Here is a 6,000-nt window from a genome sequence, read left to right as displayed (position 1 = left end):
AATTGAATCTGGAACGACCATTTCTTGGTTTAGCCCATAGTCTTACAGATTGATCTCTCGAATCTAAAAGTACTCCAGTGCAGTGCATTTGTTTAGGGTTTGAATTCGTTTCTCATCAACACACCCAAATTTACCAAAAACAGCAGAATCAGTTTTTACCCCAAAATAAGTTGCTTGTTCCGATCTTGCCTTGTTCTATCGTATTAAGTATTATCTTCTCTAAGATTTGCTCGAGATTGATTCTCCGATAGGCAAGATAAGAAGTAGTCACAAACATCTTCGTCTCATCGTTTGTGATTCCACAATATCTTGTTTCGCTACCATACGATTAAGATTATTGTCAGGTGATTGATAATACTAGGCTGTTCTTCGGGAATATAAGTCCGGTTTATCAACTATTTCCTGTGCACCTTGATTTATCAAAAGACGGAACAAAACTCGTAGGTATTTCTGTGGGAGACAGATTTATCTATTCCAATAGACTTTTCTGTGTGAGACAGATTTGTTTATCAAGTCTTTTGGGTCGTAGCAACTCTTGGTTGTGGGTGAGATCAGCAAAGGGAATCAAGTGCGTAGTATCCTGCTGGGATCAGAGACGTAAGGAGCACGATTGTACCTTGTATCAATGTGAGATTGATTAGGGTTCAACCACATTCCAGTCTTAAGTTCATTGGTAGTAGGCTAGTGTCTGTAGCGGCTTAATACAGTGTGGTGTTCAAATATGGACTAGGTCCCGTGGTTTTTCTGCTTTTGCGGTTTTCCTCGTTAACAAAATTTTGGTGTCTGTGTTATTTCTTTTCCGCATTATATGTTGTTATATAATTGGAATATCACAGGTTGTGCGTTGAATCGATCAATTGGTAAATCTAACCTTTGGTTGTTAATTGAAATCGATTGATCCTTGAACATTGGTCTTTGGTACCGTTCAAGTTATTTCTCTTATATTGAATCGGGCTTGCAAATTCTTATTTGATGATTGCAGATTGAATTGAGAGATAGAGATATAAAACTCTTTGATATACTTTTCTATGGATTGAGTCTGACTTTCTAGTTGATTCTCTTGAAAGTATATTGGAGTTTGTCTATTCAGATTGCCAAACGAAATATTGGGTGTGGTTGTTAGACCCCCGTTTTTTCAGATAGAGTGATCTAACCAGGTAAAGGTGTTTATTAGATTAAATGGAAGAGACTTTACATATGACTTGAGATATATTTATCTTGAAAGAATCGAAAGAGGTTTTACCAAACAGATTTGTTGTTCCTTTACTGTTTGGAATACGATCCAACAGAATTGTTCCAGTGCGTGCACTCATTGAAGTCGGAAGCGCATGGATACTGGGGAAACTAAGTGAACTAAGGGTAGTTTCTTGGTCTCAACTATACGAAGTTAGTGTTGTTGATGGTGGATTTTCATTTAAGGCTAAAATTGTAAAAGCCAAAATTATGAGCTGATATCCTGCAAAGGATAAAGTCACTGATAAAATGATGAATACTTCTTCACTTCGCTAATTTACATAGAATGGAGCATGTAGCAACAATCCCATGTACCCTATGAATTTATGGCATCATGACCAGCCTTGTATTTCCTGTGTTGTCCCCACTGAACTCTCATTATTGGTGCGGCATGACGACTGAGTGTTACTCTCAGCAGAGTAACACGAATCTCCAAGTGTCACTAATGAGGCATGCACGAAATACCTGTACAGGCTACAACTCTCGGTGTGTTATACTAGCCCGATTAAGCATATTTGAATCTGGACTGACCATATCAGTCTCAGAAACAATCACGACCACGCAAGTTGGCCGTATGATTTAACCAGCCTAGACGATCCTCAGCAGGAGCAGGCTACTACATTAATGACCACCAGCGGGCCCACTTATGCCCTGATCGGTCGAATACCTACCATGCCTCCCAAACTACCACCGAACACCAGCCTGAAGTTGGATGTCCAGACTGGTATGGAGCAGCTTGGAGGAATCGTACAAACAAAGGCCGCCTATGGCAGTCTCAAGTTCATCACATCCGTCCAACTTCACCGGCGTGGTTGGACGATGTGGATCAACCCAAAGCCGGTCGAACAAGTGTCGTGGTGTACACCGGTGGACCTTCTTCCTACCTGCATGACCTTCTTCCACACAGAGTGATCGGCCAAGTCAGGGATTACATGTACATCCTCCAAACGATCACTCGAAGATGGCTGGACGTGATGCTATTTTCCGGGACTTACTCCGTTAAGCTTTAAAACAACGACGCTTCATACACGCTGAATATATTCGATGCATTACATACATAGAATGCACACGATATTTCACAAATATCGACTTCCTAAATAACTTAGTTATTTAATCTAGCATCACATGATGCTTTCTGTGGGTCCCACGATCCACACTCGAGACATTAATCATGTCACAAACTGGGGGATACATACTGGGGTATTAGTCTGGCGGTTTACAGCGTGCAGGGAACAACGCGCCATCACAAGAACGTGTTAGGAGACATGGACGGTTAGTGATGATGAGAAAAGTGGTCAAGACTGATCGTGCGACACTAACACACGCAACTCCACTACTCCATCACTCCACTTACTCCACTTCCCACGAGAAACGTGGGTAAGGCACAATGACTTGTATAAATAGGTTCTCCTCCCTATTTCCAGAACGAGACAACAAAAACCAAGTGTTGATACAATCGTATCCAAACACCAGAACTGATAGCTTACATTCTGCAAGCCAGTTCAGCTTTCTGATACAAGTCATACACAACCAACACCTTCACAATCTCAACACCTTCTTCGCTTCCCTCCCTAAGATCAACCCCATCTCCTTTACTTTGTGACCGAAGCAAGTCTGGAACGACCATTTCTTGGTTTAGGCCAGAATTGTACAGATTGATTTCTCGAATCACAAGCACTCCCGTGCAGTACATTTGTTTAGGGTTTAAATTCATTTCTCATTCACACACCCCAAATTATCAAAACCGGCATAAATAGTTTTCACCCATAAACAATTGGCGACCACAGTGGGAGGTTAATCTCTCGGTTATAAAGTCAATTTCTTCAAAATCTGATTAAATTTCATCAATTTCGAAGGGGTAGATCTTAGATTCAATTCAATCATCAACCTGTTTCAATATGGTAGAACTTAGGTCAGGATCAACAATCAATTCTGACGGAGCTAGTGCAGATAACACTCTCAATATTGATGTACCTGTCAGTGGAGCTACTGTAGTCAATACATCTCGTGTAGTCGTCTCTTCTACCACCAATGCCAGCGGAGTAGGAGAGGTCCCAGTAAGCGTAACGCCTCCTATCACCAGAGCCAGAGCAGCCGCGAATCCCGGCATCGCCTCAAGTGTAACGCCTCCGGCGATCACCAGAGCAACAACTTCCACTCCTTCATCAAGACGAGGAGCCGTAGGAGCAAGAGGAGGACCATCTCCCATTACCATCGCAGACTTGATGGAGAGGCAGGAAGCTCTTGGTAAGACTGAAACGCATATGGATGCAACTCAGAAAGAGGTACTCACTTTTCTAAAACCTTAACTGAACGATTGCCAAAAGACTCACGACAACCCCTGGAGCCAGCAAGGGATGCCTTCAATACATCCAGAGCAGGCGTTTCCACTCAGACCCACATGAATGAAGAAGCTCGTGTTGCTCCTGAACGCCCAAGAGAGATGGACCGACTATCTAACTTCATCATGCGTGAAGACCTGGAACGACTTCTCCAAAACCGAGGTTAAGGAAACATGATGGAGGTGCACCAACATCAGCCGTCGTACCCTCAAGATGTGCAACGAATTCCTCTTCCAAGAGGATACACCTCTCCTCAGTTCTCCCTCTACGATGGTACTGGTAACGCTCATGAACACATCTCTCGATTCTTAGAATCTTTGGGAGAGCATGAATACAATCGTGTTCTCCGTTTGAAAGAATTATCGAAATCACTTACGGGAAGGGCGTACACCTGGTACAACAACATCGCGCCTAACAACATACCCAATTGGGACGAGATGGTCAGCGCTTTCTATAAAAAGTACTTCTTCGTGTCCGAGCAAATCACCTTTTCAGATCTGGGGAGAGTCTCTCAGCGGAACAACGAACATCCGAACGACTTCGTCAAGAGGTTCAGAACTCAAGCACTAGATTGTCATGATCCGAACATCACTGAACGTCAGTTGGTAGAACTGTGCATCAACAGGATGATACCCATATACCGCGCTTTACTGGAGAATCTGGGCTTTCAGACGTTCTCCGAACTCCATGAAGCTGCCAAGCGTTCAGCCACAATTGCCCCAGCATTGCTAGAGAGAACCAGGGTTGTTCGAAACGAAGATCCACGTGAGAGTCGAGGAAGCAGGCGTCTCACGAACAAGCAATACAATACTAGTCCTTCTGTGAGCGTGGTAGGCGAAGGAGGAAAAATGAAAGCTCCATCAACGGAACGACAACCCAAGCGTGCGGCTCCGACACACACGAACTCGTTTCAAAAAGGAACAAGAAAGACTCCTGCACAAGACACCGAAGATGCAGGCTTCCCATTCCCCATGAGTGGAGTAATGGAACTCTTGGAGGCATGGATTCAATACGATGCTATCAAGCTGCCTCCTATCAGACGCCCGCCAACTGAGAAAGACATGGCGGACCCCAAGTACTGCCGCTACCATAGGTTTGTCCATCATCCGACCAAAGACTGCAACAGGCTGAAACAAATCTTCAAAGAAAAGATATAGGCAGGAGAACTCCAGCTTGGAAACGAAGGTGTTAATAAAGATCCTCTCCCTATCAGGAACTGCATGATTTCCGGGGATTCTGTTCACAAGACTGTACAATCTATGATGGAACGTTTGTGCGAGATTTTATATTTCTCCAAGGCGCAACATCAGGACATATTTGCAGCCCTCAACCACGTTTTCTCAGGCAGGATTTTGTATCTAGAAAGGGAAGCGGTCTCGAAACCTTAGTCTTTACTGGAAGATGCAAGCAAGGGAAACTGGGGACCCCTAATCGTCGCTCGTTTTAAGGATGTTGAGTTCGATAACACATTGATTGATACGGTCTCCTAATTCAACATCATCACTGTCAAGACCTTGAAGGCAGCAAGGATTTCAAAGCAAGAAACCACTCGCAGCCCAACTGTGATTAAGAATCCATAGGGAGAACTTGGAGATGCATATGAATACATCGATCTTGAAGTCCAATTGGGTGATGCCTCGACGCAAGCAAGATTCTACATAGTTAAAGAGAATCCCAATTACGACATGGTCCTGGGACGCTCTTGGATACATGACAACAAGGCAACGCTGGGAGCTTGTCCTCTACCAGCTACGATACCCGAAAGAATCTCCAACAAGCCGTCCGGACCTGCAGACTGTCTGTTACCGCACCTGCAGCTTGCCAACGTGACACAACTTCCTGGAGAGAGCCCATCAACATACATTAAGAGGTTCCGAGCTCAAGTAAGTCTCACCATAAAACCCTTTTTGCAACCAATCACTCCTCACTATGACAAGTCCTGGGGACTGGTTCCAACCAACAAACCAACCCCGACTAGGAGATGTGAATGGGAGGCCGTCCCCTTCAAACGTTTTATCAAGAGCTTAGAGGTTGTCTCGATCAAAGATGATAAGGCCAAGGTCCAAGTATCTGCACTCCCAAACCCATTTGGAATTGGAGATCTGGTGACGAAGATGAGTACATTCAAGGTTGGGAGCATGACAGTGAAAATGACCACTCCACCTGACTCGCCCACCGAAAGAGAGGATGAACCATACCTGGTAGTAGATGTTATCCTAGGCGGCTACTGCAAGCTCATCAACGTTGACAAGCTGGAAGGGGTAACAATTCACTCACGATGGCTCAAACCCTACCATACTTAAGACGTTGTGCTACCACTTTCCAGCGTCCTCCACACTTTAAAAAAAAAACGCCGTGCTATTTCCTCCAGCGTGTTTCTTTTACAATTACCTTTTCATACCATATTTGTAATTCCTCCAGAAAA

This window comes from Papaver somniferum, chromosome 10 (genome assembly GCF_003573695.1).
Source record: "Papaver somniferum cultivar HN1 chromosome 10, ASM357369v1, whole genome shotgun sequence".
Lineage (NCBI taxonomy): Eukaryota > Viridiplantae > Streptophyta > Magnoliopsida > Ranunculales > Papaveraceae > Papaver > Papaver somniferum.
Note: the sequence above shows the minus strand (reverse complement) of the source record.